The sequence below is a fragment of the Panthera leo genome, chromosome F3 (genome assembly GCF_018350215.1).
Source record: "Panthera leo isolate Ple1 chromosome F3, P.leo_Ple1_pat1.1, whole genome shotgun sequence".
In the NCBI taxonomy this organism is placed as follows: domain Eukaryota; kingdom Metazoa; phylum Chordata; class Mammalia; order Carnivora; family Felidae; genus Panthera; species Panthera leo.
In genome coordinates this window covers 30,790,597-30,810,003 of record NC_056696.1, presented here as the reverse complement: position 1 = coordinate 30,810,003, position 19,407 = coordinate 30,790,597, and the positions used below count along the sequence as shown (strand labels likewise).

Here is a 19,407-nt window from a genome sequence, read left to right as displayed (position 1 = left end):
AGTCTGCGAATTACAACTCCGAATTGCGTTCAAGTAGCATGCGCAGAGCGGGGGAAGCATGGGCGGCCATTTCGGAATAGGGCAAAAACCCGACTTCTGTCTTAAAGAAACAAGAACTAAACTAAGAGCCGAACAGCTCTGTGTAGGCCTACGGGAGGGTAGGAGGTGGTGACTTTGTGAGAGCTAAGAAGAAAAAAAACGTATTTTAGCGTACTTTTATGATGTCCTTGGGAGATTCAAAAGGCGGACGCCCCAGGTGGGGAACAGTGTACCGTAGAACTGTGATACCAAGGATTTTTGCAGTTAATTTTGGAACACATCCTCAGGGCTCACTTTTAAGTGTGTGTGTGTGTGTGTGTGTGTGTGTGTGGTGTCTCTCAATATTAGTATAGGACTCTAGATGATTGGAAAACATTCTTTAAGTGGAGACCCTTCTGAAAGGGAGAGGGGGAGAAGGAGGGAGAGGAAAAGAGAAACTGAGGAAGGAAGGAAGAATAAAGTGGGGGAGAGGGAGAGGGAAACTGAGGAAGAAGGAAGAATAGGGAGAGGGAAACTGAAGAAGAAGGAAGAATAAAGTGGGGAGGGGGGAAAGGTTACTGCAATTGTAGGCTCGTTGGGAGAGCAGTGAGTGGAGTAAATTTTTGGGAAGGCTTTTTTGTTGTTGTTCTCTTGTATGTTAATAAGGGAATCGGATGTACTTGAAAAACATTTTTCCTCAGTATAAGTATAGTTGATTGCCATCATTTGTGATTGTTAATGTTCTATAAAGTTACTGCCAACGCGGTGATAGTGAATACCGAACAATTGCTTCTAGTGGGGATACAGGGCTAGGTTCCCCTGAGCCTCTGGTCGCATTTTAGCCACCTAATTGATACATAACCTTGGTTTATATGTGTTTCTGCTTAATGCCACTTCATTTAGTATATATTTTTGACTCCTTAACGTTGAATTCGTGGCCGAGCCTGAGTGAAGCTTAGCTAACATATTTATTTTCTCCATAAGGCACATCACAGAATTGTGCTTAGGATCCTAAGCATTTAGGACAGCGCTTCAGCACTACCCTTGGGGACCATTTTAAACAGCAAAATCACCAACAAAAGCACAAAAATGTGGAAAACATAGTATTAAATAGACTGTGAAGAGGACAGTTGTTTATAATGTGAGGGCTGAAACAAGAAGGCAAGCTTTGCTTCCTTCAAGCTCAGCTGGGAGTATGCAACAACAAAAATTTTCACCACTCTGCATATGTCCATGAATGAATGCAAAAGCACTTGCAAGTATTGGTTTTGGAGTTACAGGTAAATTTTAGTAGGTAGGCAAATTCACAAATACATAGCGCATCAATAATGATGGTCAGATGTATTTCTAGTGTATATTGCCCTCTTTTCTGGTTGTACTAAAAATTTTGCAGTTTATTATATTTATTGGCTACTTTTTTGTATGTCTTATTTCCATAATGAGATTGTAAGTTCCTTGTGAGCAAGGACCATGACCCATTATTTTCAAAATTTACCCCACCTAGTGCTGTGCTAAGTACACAGTAGATTGTAGATATTTTTGAATGAATGATAAACACAGGACCAGAAGTAGAGCAGATCTGTGAATGAGCAGAAACTTCTCCCTCTAGTACATCCTATGTCCTCTGGTTTGTAATGTGTTAAGGAGAAATGTAACACTTTGAAATAAGCAAAAAAGATTAATGGATGTCCTTTCAATGGAATGCTGGAGTTTGGAGGATTGTCTGATCCTGAAAGATACTCACCTTTATCTTGAATCAGACTATTTTAGAATTCTGTAGTGATTAAAGTTAACTTGTAGAGAACAGATGGTAATACAAATGATTATTATCTGTGAACATGTGAGTTGAGTTCTATCCAATGGAGAGAGAACTCTCCTTCTCTGGAGAAAAGCCAGTTTTGCATTCATTTGCAAGGTCAATATTCCTGATCTGTAAAGTGTCTGCTGTTTGGATTCTCCTGGAACAAATTGTAACATCTATCAGAGAAGGTTAATAAAAGAGTTAAATAAAATCCTTTTGTATAACTACTTTTTTAATTATTTCTTTTAGAGTTATCCTTTAACAGTTTTGCAGTTCCCACCAAGATGCCCAGTGTATTCGTTGGACAGAACCAGACCAACTTATGACCAGGGAGCTCTAGCTCATGGATTGCCAAGTCTAGGTATTTCGTTTCCTGCTTTCAGAGGTAGATCTGAAGCACAGCAGAATTTTCTTCAATTTCTGTTTTCCTAATTTTAATTTTCTTCTCCACTGGTTTTGTGTTTTGGTTTGTATATGGTCAATAAATTATGCCTCTCCTGTGGCAGCAGTGATTGGCAATTTGGTAGTGTTGGTAGTGTTGGTAGTGTCTGGCCACTTGGTGATCTCTGTAAAAGGATTAATGGCTTACAGAGATCTTTTTTGTATGGAGTGAAAGACAGCAGAGAATCTGGCTTGTTATTCTTGTTCATTTGTCTGTCTATTTTGAGCTCAAGAATTCTGTGCCCACTGGGAAAAACAACTCTTTGGCATCTCGACTAGTGAGATTTTGTGCTTCTGTGTTGACTCTTGACTGAAACTATAGACTCAAAGCCATAAGCTCTCTATTTGCCTGTGTGTCTATGTGTCTGTTATTTACGAAGGGCTTTACCTCTCATTATATGAACGTGAGATGTCCTACATCTGGAAGATATTAATAAGTGAAATTATGAAGTTTATTTTACTAAAGGAGCTGCGCTCTAATTGGTTTATAGAGATAAATTAGCACTTGTATAAATATTTTTAAAACATTTTATTTTTAAGTAATCGTTGCACCCTGTGTGGGGCTTGAACCCACAACCCAGAGATCAAGAGTCATATGCTACACTGACTGAGCCAGCCAGGTACCTTAGCACTTCTATAAGTTTAATTCCTAAAATTACTTGAAAAAAAAGATAAAGACACTTTAAATATGATATACTTAAAAGAAAAATATATTATTATAGAAACTAATAAGAAATGTTGTAAGAATCAAAGTTTACATAATTAAGGTCAATCTCTAGTGAGCAGGTGATTTCCTTCTTGAAGTAGTTTAATGTTAACTAGAAATGGGTAGAGACATTGATTGATGTTTCAAAATACCATCCCATCATAATTGCACAGATAGTCATGGATTGAGGCAGTGAAGAAGGGTGGTCAAGAAAACTTCAGGGTCCAAGGTCTCTACTAAAAGGAAACCAAGTTGTTTGGACAAGCATACAGATACTCATCAGCTACTAGGGGACTCCTTAAGACCTCAGGAACTTGAATTGACTGGACTGGGGTGTGAGTAGCAAATCTGGCCAAAGTGTGAGTTAGTAAACCTCTCCCAGAGGGACTGATGTTTAAAAGAGTGCAAGTGCTTGAAATCCCACATTTCTGTGATATGGGGACTCTCAAGAATTCCTAGACTGATGAGTTTTTGTGTTTCTGTGTTTACTCTTGGTCCATGAACGTTCTTCCTGCCCAAACTATAAAGCAGGTAAGACTGCTCTCTTTCACTGAAACTGCCAAGGCTGATTATGAAGAGAGATGAGATGGAGAGATGCAGTGGCATGGAGTCAGAGAGTGTCTCTCCTCCTGAGGAGTAAGTCACTAGTGGAGGCACTTTTCAGGGTGTAACAGAGGTTCAGCGAAGCTCATGAAGGAATTAAGTACTGTACAACTAGAAATAGACATGGCTAGAGCTATGGAAATGTGGCCGAAGAGAAAATAATACTCAGAATACAAATTTTGAACAATAGCAGAGAGACTTAGAATTATTTGAAAATTGTTTTTCCAATCCTTAAGCAGGGAAGTGACCATTTCAGCCTCTGGACTGGGATGTCCAGATTGGATCGGCAAACAAGGCAGAGCCAGGAGAAAGAAGAAAAGTCCAAAACAAACTGAAACAGAAACGTTTCACTTTGACACAACTGGAGAAGGCCTTCGCTAGTTTCTAGAGGACAGAAAGAATCAGAAGGTAATACCATATTCCTCAAAGGTTACAAACTTGCAGTTATAAGATGAAGTTCTGAGACCTACTCTATAGCATGGTGATAGCATAGTTAATAATAATGTATTGTATATTTGAAATTTGCTAAGAGAGTAGATCTTAAATGTCCTCAACACACACACACACACACACACACACACACACACACAAATAGCTTAACTATGTTAAGCTTGATTGTGATAATCATTTAAAAATGTATACATATATTAAAACATCATGTTGCATACCTTAATATATAGTTTTTAGTTGCCAATCATACCTCAGTAAAGCTAGGGGAAAGAAAATAAGTTGATACCATAACAAATGCATAACATTTGTAGTTTGTTAAGTTCCAATTTAAATAATCTTTCCAGGTTATACCTCTTTATCAGGTATACTCCGATGACATTTGCGGTTAAAATTCATTCACTCATTCGTTTATTCATTTATCCCTACACCCAGCTTAAGAAGTCAAATGTTACAAGAGCTGCCTGGGTGGATCAGTTGGTTAAGCGTCCCGCTTCAGCTCAGGTTATGATCTCGCGACTCATGAATTCGAGCCCCATGTCAGGCTCTGTGCTGACAGCTCGGAGCCTGGAGCCTGCTTCAGATTCTGTGTCTCCCTCTTTCTCTGCCCCTCCCCTGCTTGTGTTCTCTCTGAAAAGACATAAAATAAACTTAAAAAAAAAGAAAATATTACAAGTATAGTTGAAGCCTCTTGGTACCCCATACGCAATGCCATTCCCCTTCATCTTCCCAAAGGTAACTACTATCCTGATTTTGGCTCTTTTCATTCCCATGTACTGTTAAGTTTTCCATTGATTTTAAGTATTATATACAACATATAATCTTTTAAAACTAAATTTTAAACATTTTAAAACTAGAATGTTATACTCTGCATCTTTCTGCGACTTGTTTTTTATTCTCAATGTTATAAGATTTTACTCATGTTTCTACTTCTAATTCTGGTTCATTCACTTTTTCCTACTGCACACAGTATTCCAAATACAAATCACAATTTACTAATCCTTTATTCTGCTGATACACATTTACGTTGTTTATAGTTTTTTACTATTATTACTAATGCTGTTATGAATATTCTTGTATGTCTCCTTGCTCGCATTTGTGATTTTTTTAAACATTTTGTTTCTTTATTAATGTTTGTTTATTTTTGAGAGAGAATGAGGCAGACTGCCAGCGCAGGAGGGGCAGAGAAAGGGAGACACAGAATCTGAAGCAGGCTCCAGGCTCTGAGCTGTGAGCCCGATGAGCCCAATGTGGGACATGAACTCACAAACAGAATTGAGAGATCATGACCTGAGCCGAAGTTGGAAGTTCAACTGACTGACTGAGCCACCCAGGCGCCCCTGGGATGTTTTCTTTATATGTTCCTAGAATTGGAATTGCTGGCTGAGAGGGAATAATACATCCTCATCTACTAGAAATTGCTCTCCAAATTGGTTGTACTTCTACTAGGTGTGTATAAAAATTCCCTTTTGCCAAATACTAATTTCATTTCTATTCCTAACAAAATATCTAATAAAAATCTTATTTCTGTCTTCTTCCCAAATAAGACTTTACTAGACGTTAACTTTTCACTAAACATTGCTACCCGTATTTCTTAGTTTATTTTGTTCCCTCAAAATTAGCCTTTTAATAGTAAGCAAATTCATCAACATATTCAAAAAAATTTCTTTGCTCTTTCTTGTTTCTTAGCAAATGTTTGTGATAAGGTCTCTTAGTTTTGTGTCACTGATAATATCTTTACTTTGGTTTCTTTCTTGAATGATATTTAGGGTTTGATATACTTTGAGACCCACAGTTATTTTTCCATAGTATTCTTAATTACTCATTGTGTTCTAACATCTATTGTTGCTGATTAAGTCTGCTGTAAGTATAAATGTCATTCCATTGCAGCTAACCTGTCCTTTCTCCTGTTGGTTTTTAAGATCTACTTTGTATATGTGGAATTGCTTTTTTCTTTTTTTTTCTTAAAGTTTATTTATTTATTTTGAGAGAGCCAGAGAGAGAGCACAGGTGGTGGAGGGGCAGAGAGAGGGAGACAGAGGATCCAAAGCAGGCTCTGTGCCGAGAGCAGAGAGAGCCTGATGTGGGGCTTGAACTCATAGACCATGAGATCATGACCTGAGCCAAGGTCAGAATCTTAATAGACTGAGCCACCAGGCGCCCTAGAATTGCTTTTTACTAATTAGCATTCAATGTGAACTTTCTTTCTGAAAACTTCTTTGTTCAATTCAGAAATGTTGACCCCATTATCTCTGTGAATATTGTTTTTCCCACCATTTCCTCTATTATCTTTTTCTGGAATTCCTATTAGATCACTATTAAACCCTCTTCATTCTTTTGTCTTCTGACTACGCTTAACCACTCCTCCTGTCCTCCTCCTTCTCTTTCCTCTCCTTTTCATCTTATCTTGCTATGTGGAGATCTGGGTGAATCCTCAGTTCTATTAATTTACTAAACTTTTTCTTCAACTGAGACCAGAGTGTATGTTGTCTATTGAGTGTTTATTTCAACGACTATATTTTGTTATTTCCAGGATATCTAGTAGATGCTTTTCCATGTCAACCTTTTGTTTTTCTCCTTGCTTTTATAATTCCTTGTATTTTTTCTTTTAACTTTCTTAGAGAATACTTAAATATGCTTACATGCTTATTTAAAACTCATTTTCAAATCATTTTCTTATGTTCATTTCATCTGGGATGAACTTATCTCCTCTAATTTTGTTGGTCACTGTTCTAAGTATGAATTTCCTTATATGTTTTGGAATTTTGATATGCAGACATCCTGATTAGGAAATTTGTTTGTTTGTTTGTTTGTTTGTTTTTCTCACTTTTTGTTAACTCTTAGTTGCCTCCATTTTTCCCCAAGGAACTCCCAGACTAGAATTGGGACTTAGATTCCTGGCTTAGGCTTGTCTGGCTATGCTATTAAGAGAAATTACAGATCCAGTCTCTGAACTAGTGGGCAGCTTGGCCCAGGTCCTGGGTGTGGTGCTGTGTCACCTTTCTTCTGGCTCCCTAAGCCATGGCTCTAGAAGGAGTCACTGCAGCCCTTTTTAACTTTTTTTCATGGGTGAAGAAGCCCCTGGTTTCAGCAGTGAACTTGAATCCATCCCTTCCCTTTCTTGGGAGGATTTTTGGTCCCTGTACACAGCAGTACAAAATTCCTAGATGGGGAGCCCAGCAGGCCTCAGCTTTGGTGTTCTGAGCATGATAATGGTTTGTATTGTTTTTAATTTAGTTTGAGAGAGAGAGAGAGAGAGAGAGAGAGAGAGAGAGAGAGAATGAATGAATGAATCCCAAGCAGGCTCCAAGCCCAGCATGGAGCCCAGTGTGGGGCTTGATCCCACAACCTGTGAGACCATGACCTGAGCCAAAATCAGGAGTTGGATGCTCAACTGACTGAACCACCCAGGCACCCCTCTTCATTTGTTTCGTAATTTCTCTTTTTATATTTTATGTGTCGTTGATATGTGTTTGGAGCAGAGGATGTCTTCAATGCAAGAAATTACAGGTATCTTAGCTGGAAGTATAGATATGTTGGATTATATTGCATTATATATTGCCTTATTGTCCAGAAACAATTTATTTATTTATTTATTTGTAAGTGCAAAGTCTGTGCTTCAAGAATTATGAGGACGTTGAGATTCAGTGTAACATAGGAAATGGGAAGACTCTCAGGTGTCAAATAGACCTGGATTTTAACACAGACCTGACACTTCCCTGTGGAAGTAGCAAATATATCATCTCCTTGATAACAGTTACTTCATCTCTAAAATGGGGATAATAATACCTGTAAAATATTGTGAAGCTTGAATAAATGATAGCTGTGAAGTATCTGTTATAAGACACAGAGAGACAAATGTTTTGTTTTATTTTACATCTGCTTTGTAGGCAAAATAACATTGAAAACATACACTTTGTTAAGTAAACTAGCATATACCAGGTAGATAATACATATATAGCAGAACCGTATACAGACTCTTTGGGAAATGGTACAAAGGAAATTAAAAATAGAAGATAAAAATGTTATGAAGTCAAATGAGAAGTAATATAGTATGGATACAATACATGACAGAAATATCTATCTGATACTTTCAGATTTTTAAGCCAAGGATGGGTATGCAAATATATAAACTATTTTGAGCCATTAATTGATACAAATTTCCCCCTGCTTGTCAAGAAACTTTGTATTGTTTGTTAATGAGTGAAGTTACATAAATACACACATGTACCTAATGCTTATATATGAATATGGGATATAAAAATTACTTTTATCCCTTTGCCCTTAAAAAACAAGATTTGGCAACATGTAGATTGCAAGGAAAAACTGAAAAAAAAGATGAAAATCCAAATTTGAAATGTCTCTCAACTCCCACGCATGTTCTTATATATTACTTTCAGCCTCCAAATTATGAAAAATGTTTCTGTAGAACCTATCAACTCTCTCAATAAAAATATCCCAGGTTGTCATGGTGACATAGTTCTTTCCCCTGCAGAATCCTGTAGTCTGGTACAGTGATTTCCTAATTCTTTATGGTTGTGGAATGTTTCCTTTCTTTTTTTTTTTTTTTCACATGGTTTCTCATTTTTCCGACCTAAGATTACATCTTAGCCTGCTACGGTGGTGGCAAACTAAAGATTTAATTTGAAACAAGGAAGATTTAAATAGTGGTCTTATAATAGTAAATTAATCTGGAAAGCTGATGGAATGTATGTATGAGTGTATGTTCTGCAGTCGTCTTTGATGAAAACATTACAGCACTCACCCCTTGCTAGAATCTATTTCTTTCCTAACTTGTGTGGGCTGATTAAATTAAGAACTCTCAGTGTCCAGGCTTTTAAACCAGAGGTACAATTCTAGGAGTTTGGTAGTCAGAATATGAAATTTAGATTAGCCTTTTTCTCCTCTCTATCCCAAATGCTTTGTTCTTCCCATCTCTCAATCCTGAATGGGGCTTTGCAGATTTGTGAGTCCCTATGGTGCAGAGACTTGTGGATGTTATGGAATAGAGCTCACCTCTGACAAATTATCTTGCTGCCTGGTTTGGTCTGTTTTAGGGCTCCTAGGGTTATCTTTCTGGGAAGATATTAAGGAGTAAGAGCAGCCCTCAGCAGGGGTTCCTTGGACACCGGGGAGAACGAAGAGACTGAGCAATGGAGCATCAGAGGAAAGCATGAGAAAGCTGCACGTAAGAAAGAGCAAAAACACTCTGTGGTTGTTTAATATCTACTTGAAGAGAGGGACTTCGTCTTTTGTTTGTCTAAATAATGAGTAAGTCAGTGGCTGTTTGGTGGTGACTTTACCAAGTATTTTGACTCTGCCTATGCCACTGGACATTTAGCTGGAAGGATCCTTTGGTGAAGGCTAACATCAAAGTGTAAGGTAGGTATTAACTTTCTTTAATGAATTTTTAGTTCATAAACAGTTACCTTAAGCTTGGGAAATCTGGGGTCATGGATGTCAAAAAAAAGATTTAAGGGAATCTTTGAGCTATTATAATATTTTGAAAAATCTCATAGGATAATTTTAATGGGACTATGGATGAATTGGAGGCAGGTAGGTAGACCAGGGTAGTTTTTATTTTCTTTGAAAATTTAAAAAACTTACTACTTGGGCACATAAGTACATAAATCTTAAATGTTCAGCTTGATAAATTTTCACGTGTGTACACTTACGTAACTGCTAACCAGAGCATGAACTTTCCGGTGTCCCAGACGTCTCTCAGGTGCTTCTCAGGCGATACCCATTGTACCTTTCACCGCCTGCCCCCTCTCCATCCTCTGTGGATAACCACTATTCTGACTTCTATCACCATAAAATTGTTTTAGTTTCTTGAATTTTCTGTGAATGGGATCATAGGGTATATACTCTTAGGTCTGCCTTCTTTTGCTCAACATTACGTGTGTACATTCATCCTTGTTGATACATGTACCAGTAGTTCTTCCTTTTTAATTGCTGTGTAAATTCCATTGTGTGATTTATACCACATTTAACTTGTCCATTTTACTGATAATTGACACTTGGGTTGTGGCAAATTTTCAGACCTTCTGAATAATAATGCTGTAAACTTGCCTGTGTGTGTCTTTTTAAATGGATATACTCACTCACTTTTCTTGTGTATATCTCCAGGAATGAAATTGCTATTATTATCAGTATTTTTACCTTTAGTCATTCTGGGACCACAATCTGTTAGGTGGATATTTGAGTTGTTTCCCTTTGGGGGCCATTATGAATAGAGCTGCTATCAATATTCACATGTAGGTCTTCATATGGAGATATATATATATATATTATATATATATATATGGATATATATATTATATATATATTCATATGGATATATATATTATCATATGGAGATACCCCATATTCTCTGGGGTAAAATACCTACGAGTGAGATTGCTGGGATATATAGTAAGTGTATGTTTAACTTTATAAGAAACTGCCAAATTGTTTTCCAATGTGGCTGAGTCATTTTGAATTCCCACTGGCAACCTATGAAAGTTTCAGTTGCTCCTGTCCCTGTCAACATTGGGTAGCACCAGTCTTTAAAATGTTAGCCATTGATGGGGCGCCTGGGTGGCTCAGTCGGTTGAGCTTCCAACTTTGGCTCAGGTCATGATCTCATGGTTCGTGGGTTCGAGCTCCGCATTGGGCTCTGTGCTGACAGCCTGGAGCCTGCTTTGGATTCTGTGTCCCCCCCCGTCTCTGCCCGCCGCCCCTCATGTTCTCTCTCTGTCTCTTAAAAGTGAATAAAGATTTAAATTTTTTTTTTTTAATGTTAGCCATTGTTTTGGTCGTAAGGTGATATCTCACCTTACGAATTAAGATAAAATTCACATAACATAAAAGTCACCATTTTAACCACATAAAGTATATAACTCAGTGGTTTTTAGAATATTTGCAAGCTTGTGTAATCATCACCACTAATTCCAGAACTTTCCATTATCCTTAAAAGAAACCCCATACCTCCCAATTTCCTCATCCCCTTTCTCCCTCCATCCCTTGTCAACCACTAATCTCCTTTCTGTCTTCACAGATTTTTCAATCTGGACACTTTATATAAATTAAATTATGTACTAGTTAGACTTTTCTGTCTGGCTTCTTTCACATAGTGTAATTTTTTCAAGGTTCATCGATGTTGTAGTATGTATTAGTACTTTACTCCTTTTTATGGCTGAATAGTACTCCATTGTATTGGATAAACCATATTTTGTTTGTCTTTTCATCAGTTTATGGATACTTGGGTTATTCCTACTTTTTAAAAATTTTTTTAATTTTATTTTTTTAATTTACATCCGGATTAGTTAGCATATAGTGCAACAATGATTTCAGGCATAGATTCCTTAATACCCCTTACCCATTTAGCCCATTCCCCCTCCCACAACACCTCCAGTAACCCTCTATTTGTTCTCCATATTTCAGAGTCTCTTATGTTTTGTCCCCCTGTTTTTATTATTTTTGCTTTCCTTCCCTTATGTTCATCTGTTCTGTGTTTTAAAGTCCTCATATGAGTGAAGTCATATGATATTTGTCTTTCTCTGACTGACTAATTTCACTTAGCATAATACCCTCTAGTTCCATGCACGTAGTTACAAATGGCAAGATTTCATTCTTTTTGATTGCCAAGTAATACATATATATATGTATATATACATATATATACTTATACATATATATATACACATATACATATATATATACACATATACATATATATATACACATATACATATATATATATACACACATACCACATCTTCTTTATCCATTCATCCATCCATCAATGGACATTTGGGCTCTTTCCATACTTTGGCTGTTGTTGGTAGTGCAGCTATAAACATTGGGGTGCATGTGCCCCTTTGAAATGGGATACCTGTGTCCCTTGGATAAATACCTAGTAGTGCAATTGCTGGGTTGTAGGGTAGTTCTATTTTTAGCTTCTTGAGGAACCTCCAAACTGTTTTCCAGAGTGGCTGCACCAGCTTGCATTCCCACCAACAATGCAAAAGAGATCCTCTTTCTCCGCATCCCCGCCAACATCTGTTGTTGCCCGAGTTGTTAATTTAGCCATTCTGACAGGTGGAAAGTGGTATCTCATTGTGGTTTTGATTTGTATTTCCCTGATAATGAGTGACGTGGAGCATTTTTTCATGTGTCGGCCATCTGAATGTCTTTTTGGGGGTTATTCCTACTTTTTGCCTGTTGTATATAATACTGCTAATAACATTCACGTGCAGGTTTTTTGTGGACATATTTTTCAGTTCTCTTGAGCATAGTTAGGAGTGGAATTGCTGGATCATATGGTAACTCTGTGTTTAGTTTTTAAGAAATTGTAAAAATTTTTTCCACATGAGCTGCATCATTTAAAATTCCCATGAGCAATGTATGAGGGTCAAATTACTCCACATCTTCAATAACCAACTTGTTATTGTCTATTTTTAAAAATAGCCCTCTGTATTAGTTTGCTAGGGCTAATGTAACAAACTACCACAGACTGTCCACAGGCTTGGACAATGTATTTTATTACAATTCTGGAGGCTGGAAGTATATCAAAGTGTTGGCAGGGCTAGTTTCTTCTGAAGGTCTCTCTCCTTGTTTTGTAAATGGCCATCTTCTCTCTGCGTCTTCACATGGTCTTTCCTGTGTATGTCTTAATCTTCTCTTATGAAAACATGAGTCATATTAGATTAGGACCCACCCAAACCATCTCATTTTACCTTAATTGCCACTTTAAAGGACCTTCCTCCAAATACAATCGCATTCTGAGGTAACAGAGGTTAGAACTTCAACATATGGATTTTTGGGGGGCACAATTCAGCCCATATCACCATCCTAGCGTGATCCTTTGCTTATTATTAAATAGGGTTATTTGTTCTTCATTGTTGAGTTAGATTAATCTGGATACTACACCCTCGCAGATAACATATATTTTCTCCCATTCTGTAGGTTCCCTTTCACTTTCTTCATAGAGTCCTTTGATGTATGAAACATTTAATTTTGATGACATAACTTTATTTTTAGTTTGGTTGCTAGTGCTTTTTATGTCATAGCTAACAAACCATTTCCTAATTCAAGGTTAAAAAGGTATACACCTGTTTCTTTCTAAGAGTTTCATAGTTCTAGTTCTTACATTTAAGTCTTTGGTACAATTTTAGTATATGGCGTTAGGTAGGAGTCCAGATTCTTTTTGATGTGGATGTCCAGTTTTTCCAACACCATTTGTTGAAAAGACTATCGGTCCCCACACCATCCACCTCCATCCTTGTTGACAAGTATTGGACTATAATGTATGAGAGTATTTCTGAGTTCTCAACTCTATGCCATTTATTTATATGTTTATCTTTATGCCACTATCGCATTGCCTTGATAACTATAGCTTTGTAGTAAGTTTTGAAATCAGGACGTGTGAGTCCTTCAACTTTTTTTTTTTTTTTTTTAAGGTTGTTTTGGCTATTCAAAGGCTTTTGCATTTCACGTGAATTTTAGGATCAGCTTGTCCATTTCTGGAAAAAGAGCAGTTGAAATTGCAGTAGGGATTACATTGAATCTATAGATCAATTTGGGGAATATTTCCATTTTAACAATATTCCAGTCCATGAACATGAGATGACTTTGTATTTATTTAGGTCTTAAATTTCTCTCAGCGATGTTTTAGAGCTTTCAGTATACAAGCCTTGCATTTCCTTGGTTAACCTTATTCCCAAATGTTTTATTTTTGATGATAGAATTATTTTCCTAATCTCATTTTCAGATTGTTTATTACTAGTGTATAGAAATAAAATTGGTTTTTGTATAATGATCTTATATCCTGCAATTTTGCTTAACTTTATTAGCTCTAATAAGTTTTTGTTTTGTGTGTATCCTTTAGAATTTTCCAAATATGAGATCATATCACTTGCAAATAAGAGTTTTACTTCTGTCTTTACAATCTGGATTCTTTTAGTTTGTCTTGTCTAATTGCCCTGGCTAGAAATTCCAGTACAGTGTTGAATAGATGTGTAAAGAGTATACATCTTTGTTTTGTTTCTGATCTTAGGGAGAAAAGCTTTCAGTCTTTTACCATTATGATGTTAGCTATGACTTTTCTATCAATGTCCTTTGTTGGGTTGAGGAGTTTACCTTCTACTTCTAGTTTGTTTTGTGCTTTTATCATGAAAGGGTGTGCTTTTATCATGAAAAGGATTTTGTCAAATTCTTTTTCTGCATCTAATGAAATAATCATGTATTTTTCTGCTTTATTTCCATTATTATGGTCTGTCACATTGATTTATTTTCATATGTTAAACTTACCTTGTATTTTTGGGATTTATGCCATTTGGTCATTAGTATTTAATATTTTTAATATGCTGTGGCATTTGATTTGCTAACATTTAGTTGAAGATGTTTGTATATATTCATAAGGGATATTGGTCTGCAATTTTCCTTTTTTTGTGATGTCTTTGGCTTTGGTATCCAGATAATACTGACCTCATAAAATGAGTTAGTAAGTGTTCACCCATCTTCGATTTTTTTGAAAGAGTTTAAGAAAAATTTGTGTTCTTTTTTAAACAATTGGTAGGATTTACCAGTGAAGCCATTTGATCCTGGGTTTTTTCTTCGTTGAAGTTTTTTGATTACTGATTCAATATCATTACTTATTATAGGTCTTTTCAGATTTTCTGTTTCTTCTTGAGCCAGTTTTGGTTTTGGCTTTAGTCAGTTTGACATAGTTTTTCTCTAGTAATTTGAACACATTTAAAATAACTGATTTAAGTCTTTGTCTAGTAAAGGACATTTGGGCTTTCTCATAGACATGGTTTTTATTTTTATTGATTGCTTTTTTTCTCCTGTGTGTGGGCCATGCTTTCTTGTTTTTTAGGCTGCCTTATAATTTTTTGTTGAAAATCGGACATTTTGAATATTATAATGTTTCACCTCTGGAAATCAGATTCTCTTCCCTCTCCTGAGTTCATTGTTATTGTTTGTTATTGTTATTTGTTTAGTAACTTTTCTGAACTAATTAAAAAAAATTTTTTTTAATGTTTATTTATTTGTGAGAGAGAGAGAGACAGAGCATGAACGGGGGAGGGGTAGAGAGGGAGGGAGACACAGAATCTGAAGCAGGCTCCAGGCTCTGTTAGCACAAAGCCCGACATGGGACTAGTTTTCTGAACTAATTTTATAAAATCTATTATTTGTTGTGTGTGGCCACTGAAGTCTCTGTTCTATTAGCTTACTGGTCAGCTAATGATTAAACAGAGATTTTCTTAAATGCCTGGAAATAAAAAAATTAAAATATTTAAAAAATTTAAAAATCTCCCAGTCTTTGCAGTATGTTGTATGTTTGTAGGTTGGGGTATACCCTCAATACTCAGGTAATTTACAACTGTCTTAACCTCTGTTTTTTGCTTTTGCAAAGTCAGCCAGATACGAAAACTTAGGGCTTTCTTAGGTCTTTCATGAGCTTATGTACAGTCTTGGTTATGTGCGTGATTTTCTAGACTCTCTGGAGCTTTTCAAGGCCCTATTCCCCAAACCTTATTCTCCTGTCTTTCCTCTCAACCTTCTTGGGCAGTCTATTATTGTTTGTTTTCACAAATGTCCCCTGAAAAACAACAACAACAACAACAAATGTCCCTTGGATAGCGGCTTTAGCACTGGGACAAGTTAGCTGAGATAAAGACAAGCCTTTTGAGGCCATTCTCCAGGGAACCACTAGATAGATCAAAAGAAATAATTACTATTCTGTGAGAATCAGGTGTCTTTTGCTCCCTCTGTACTGGTACCAGGAAAGTAGACCATTATTTAACGGGATACCCTGAGTTGAAAAGTAGGGGATGGAACTAGGGTAAGTTAAAATGTTAGAAAGTGTGGGGCATCTGGCTGGCTTGGTCAGAAGAACATGAGACTATTGATCTTAGTTAGGGTCGTGAGTTCGTCTCATGTTGGGTGTAGAGATTACTTAAATAAATAAACTTTAAAAAATGTTAGAAAGCTTGCTGTTCCTAGAGATTTAGCTGTTTTTCTTGAATAAATGCTCCCTGGGTTGCCATAATCTTTTGTTTGGTTTTCAGAGCTCTGAAAGAGTTGATATGGACAATTTTTGCCAGCTTTTTTCATTGCTTATGTGGAATAGTGGACTTTTGGAGTTCCTTACTCCACCATTTTCCCTCATTGTGCTTTTAAAAGCAATTTCCTTACAAATCAAAACCACACTGAGATATCACCTCACACCTCAGAATGGCTAAAATGAACAAATCAGGAGACTATAGATGCCGGAGAGGATGTGGAGAAACGGGAACCTTCTTGCACTGTTGGTGGGAGTGCAAACTGGTGCAGCCACTCTGGAAAACAGTGTGGAGGTTCCTCAAAAAATTAAAAATAGACCTACCCTATAACCCAGCAATAGCACTGCTAGGAATTTACCCAAAGGATATAGGAGTGCTGATGCATAGGGGCACTTGTACCCCAATGTTTATAGCAGCACTTTCAACAATAGCCAAATTATGGAAAGAGCCTAAATGTTCATCAACTGATGGATAAAGAAATTGTGGTTTATATATACAATGGAATACTACTTGGCAATGAGAAAGAATGATATCTGGCCTTTTGTAGCAACGTGGATGGAACTGGAGAGTGTTACACTAAGTGAAATAAGCCATACAGAGAAAGATACCATATGTTTTCACTCTTATGTGGATCCTGAGAAACTTAACAGAAGACCATGGGGGAGGGGAAGGGGAAAAAAAATTAGAGAGGGAAGGAGGCAAACTGTAAGAGACTCTTAAAAACTGAGAATAAACTGAGGATTGATGGGGGGTGGGAAGGAGGGGTAAGTGGGTGATGGGCATTGAGGAGGGCATCTGTTGGGATGAGCACTGGGTGTTGTATGGAAACCAATTTGACAATAAATTTCATATTAAAAAAAAATAAAAGAAATTTCCTTAAAGATGAATAAGGTAGTACATGTGCTTATTTGCCCTCATTATATCATTTTTGGTGAAATGGATATTTAGATCTTTTGCGTATTAAAACAGTAGAATTGGTTCTTTTTTACTATTGAATTATAGAAGCTCTTTATATATTTTGGATACAAATCCTTTATCAGATACATGTTTTGTAAATATTTTTCCCAATCTGTGGCTTGTTCTTTAATGGTATCTTTCACAATGAAGAAATTTTTAATTTTGAAGTCCAATTTATTAGTTTTTTTCTCTTGTAATTCACTTTTTGTTTCCTAAGAATCATTTGCCTAATCCAAAGTTACAAAGATTCTTTCCTGTGTTTCCTTCTAGAACTTTTATAGTTTTAGGTTTTACATTTATGGCAATGATTCATGTTAAGTTGCTATTTGTAAATCCCAAGCAGGCTCCACACTCAGCTTGGGGCTGGAGGCAGGGCTCGATCCCACGGCCCTGGGATCATAACCTGAGCTGAAATCAAGAGTTGGATGCTCAACTGACTGAGCCACCCAGGTACTCCAACACTGAACCTTCTTAAAAGGAGAAATCAGCAAAAGAGGCTGAAAAGGAGTGAATGACTCAGAGTGTAAAAGAAAAAGCAAAGAGAATGCTGACTCATATACTAAGGACACAGAGGAGTTTTGAAAAGGTGGAAATGGTCAGAAATGTTCAAACTCTGAAAATATTGGGCAAATGTGGTCATTAGAATTTTTTTTCAAAGCCGTTTCTTAGTAGGAGTATAGTAGTGAAGGCCAATTGAAGTGAATATGGTAATGAACGTGTGATATCCCTGAATGTATAAATGTGGGATGTGTGAATACTGATGCAGATTACTTAAAAAACAACTTAGGCAATTTTTACAATACAGGGAAGGAGAAAGAAGGAGGAAAAGAGGCAACTGTGATGATGTCCTTTTTTCTCATCTCAGCCTGGCTAATTCCTCTCTGTCTTTCAAGATTCAGTCATAGTTTCCCCTCTAACGGAAAACCCTTTACTCTGAGTTTGATGTGCTCTACAGCACTCCACATATACATCTGTCATGGTACTTACAACAATATGTTTTAATTATTCTCTGTTTTTTCCCACTAGATGGTACTTGACAGCAGGGACTCTCTTTGTAACTCCAGTGCCTATCAGCATGATGTCTGGCACAAAGTAGGGGAATTCAGGTTTAATAAATGAATGATAGATAGATTTGGGCATATGTAGGTTGGGACACAGAGGAGCCAGTGGTGAGGAAAAGATTAAAGGTATAGAAAGCAGAGTTGAGATGTCACTGATGGAACGAACAATGTCTTTAGGTCTGCCGAAGGGGATGGGTTTCAGCACACAGGTAGAGTGATTAGTCTTGAAAAGTAAAGGAAGGGAGGGGTGCCTGGGTGGCTCAGTCAGTTAAGCCTCCAACCTCAGCTCAGGTCATGATCTCACAGCCCATGAGTTTGAGCCCCGCGGGCTCTGTGCTGACTGCTCAGAGCCTGGAGCGTGCTTCAGATTCTGCGTCTCCCTCTCCCTCGGCTCCTCCCCTGCTTGCACTCTGTCTCTCTCTCTCTCTCTCAAAAATAAATAAACATAAAATAAAGAAGTAAGTAAATAATGAGGAAGGGGTGTGTCCATGTCTCATACCAGAACCGAAATGTGAGAAGATGGAGGGGTTGGTACTGAGGACCCCTCCCCCTTTTTCTGAAAGCAAGGCAGGGACAAACGGTAGATGGGCAAGACTAGGAGGAACAGAGGGTTGAGGTGAATGGCAAAGACCTGGAATGAATGTTATGGGGAATAAGAAAATCCTGATCAAGGCAAGGTAAAGAATTGCCAAGCACTGGATAGCAACCAATTGAATGGGAAACTCTATCTTCATAGTAGCTTTTAGAGGTCGTGTGATTTTTTTTTTTTTTTTTTTCCAGTTAGACGCAGGTTCCAGGTTTTAGCATCCGAGGGGATGAATTTTAAGATAGACATAGGGTTGCGGGCCGCTGTGGACGTTGACAGACAGGTGCACGGGTGGACGGGATTTGTCTTAGAAAAAAGGCGCAGTTATGTCTGTGACAGTTCAGATGTTGTTGTGGGTGTGCAAAATGATCGGCCGTGAGTAGGGAAGGAAAGAAGACGCTAGGCTGGACTATCCCTCCGTCCCTTTACGACTCCATATAAGTTTGTACACAGGTTGGCCGAGGGTGTGGAGGACCGGGATCTCACCTGTGTGTCGTGGCTCTAACAGCGCTCAGAAAAATCTAGAAGGTGTCAAGAGCTAGCGCACAGAGACTTCGTTGGAGAAGTCTCAGGTATCCACAGTGACAAGAGAGGTAGTGCGACCACCTGATCCCTGATGCCAGGGCCCGGCCGGGACAGGGGCCAGCGTCCTGCGCGGAGTTTCCCCTCCCCCAGGACGCTGGAAAAGGCCTGACCCGGAAGCTTCTCTGCCGAGCCGGAAGCACAAGCCGAGCGGC

At 37.6% G+C, this 19,407-nt stretch overlaps 1 long non-coding RNA gene across 1 annotated transcript; it reads right to left on the bottom strand.

Moving 5' to 3' along the window:
* Nucleotides 1-12,524: 12,524 nt before the first annotated feature.
* On the bottom strand, nucleotides 12,525-19,406 carry LOC122212037. Its single transcript, XR_006198956.1, has 2 exons — nucleotides 19,157-19,406; nucleotides 12,525-12,675 (listed from the first exon to the last, which is right to left on the bottom strand). It is a non-coding gene; the product is annotated as an uncharacterized LOC122212037 (long non-coding RNA).
* Between the last annotated feature and the right edge of the window lies 1 nt (nucleotide 19,407).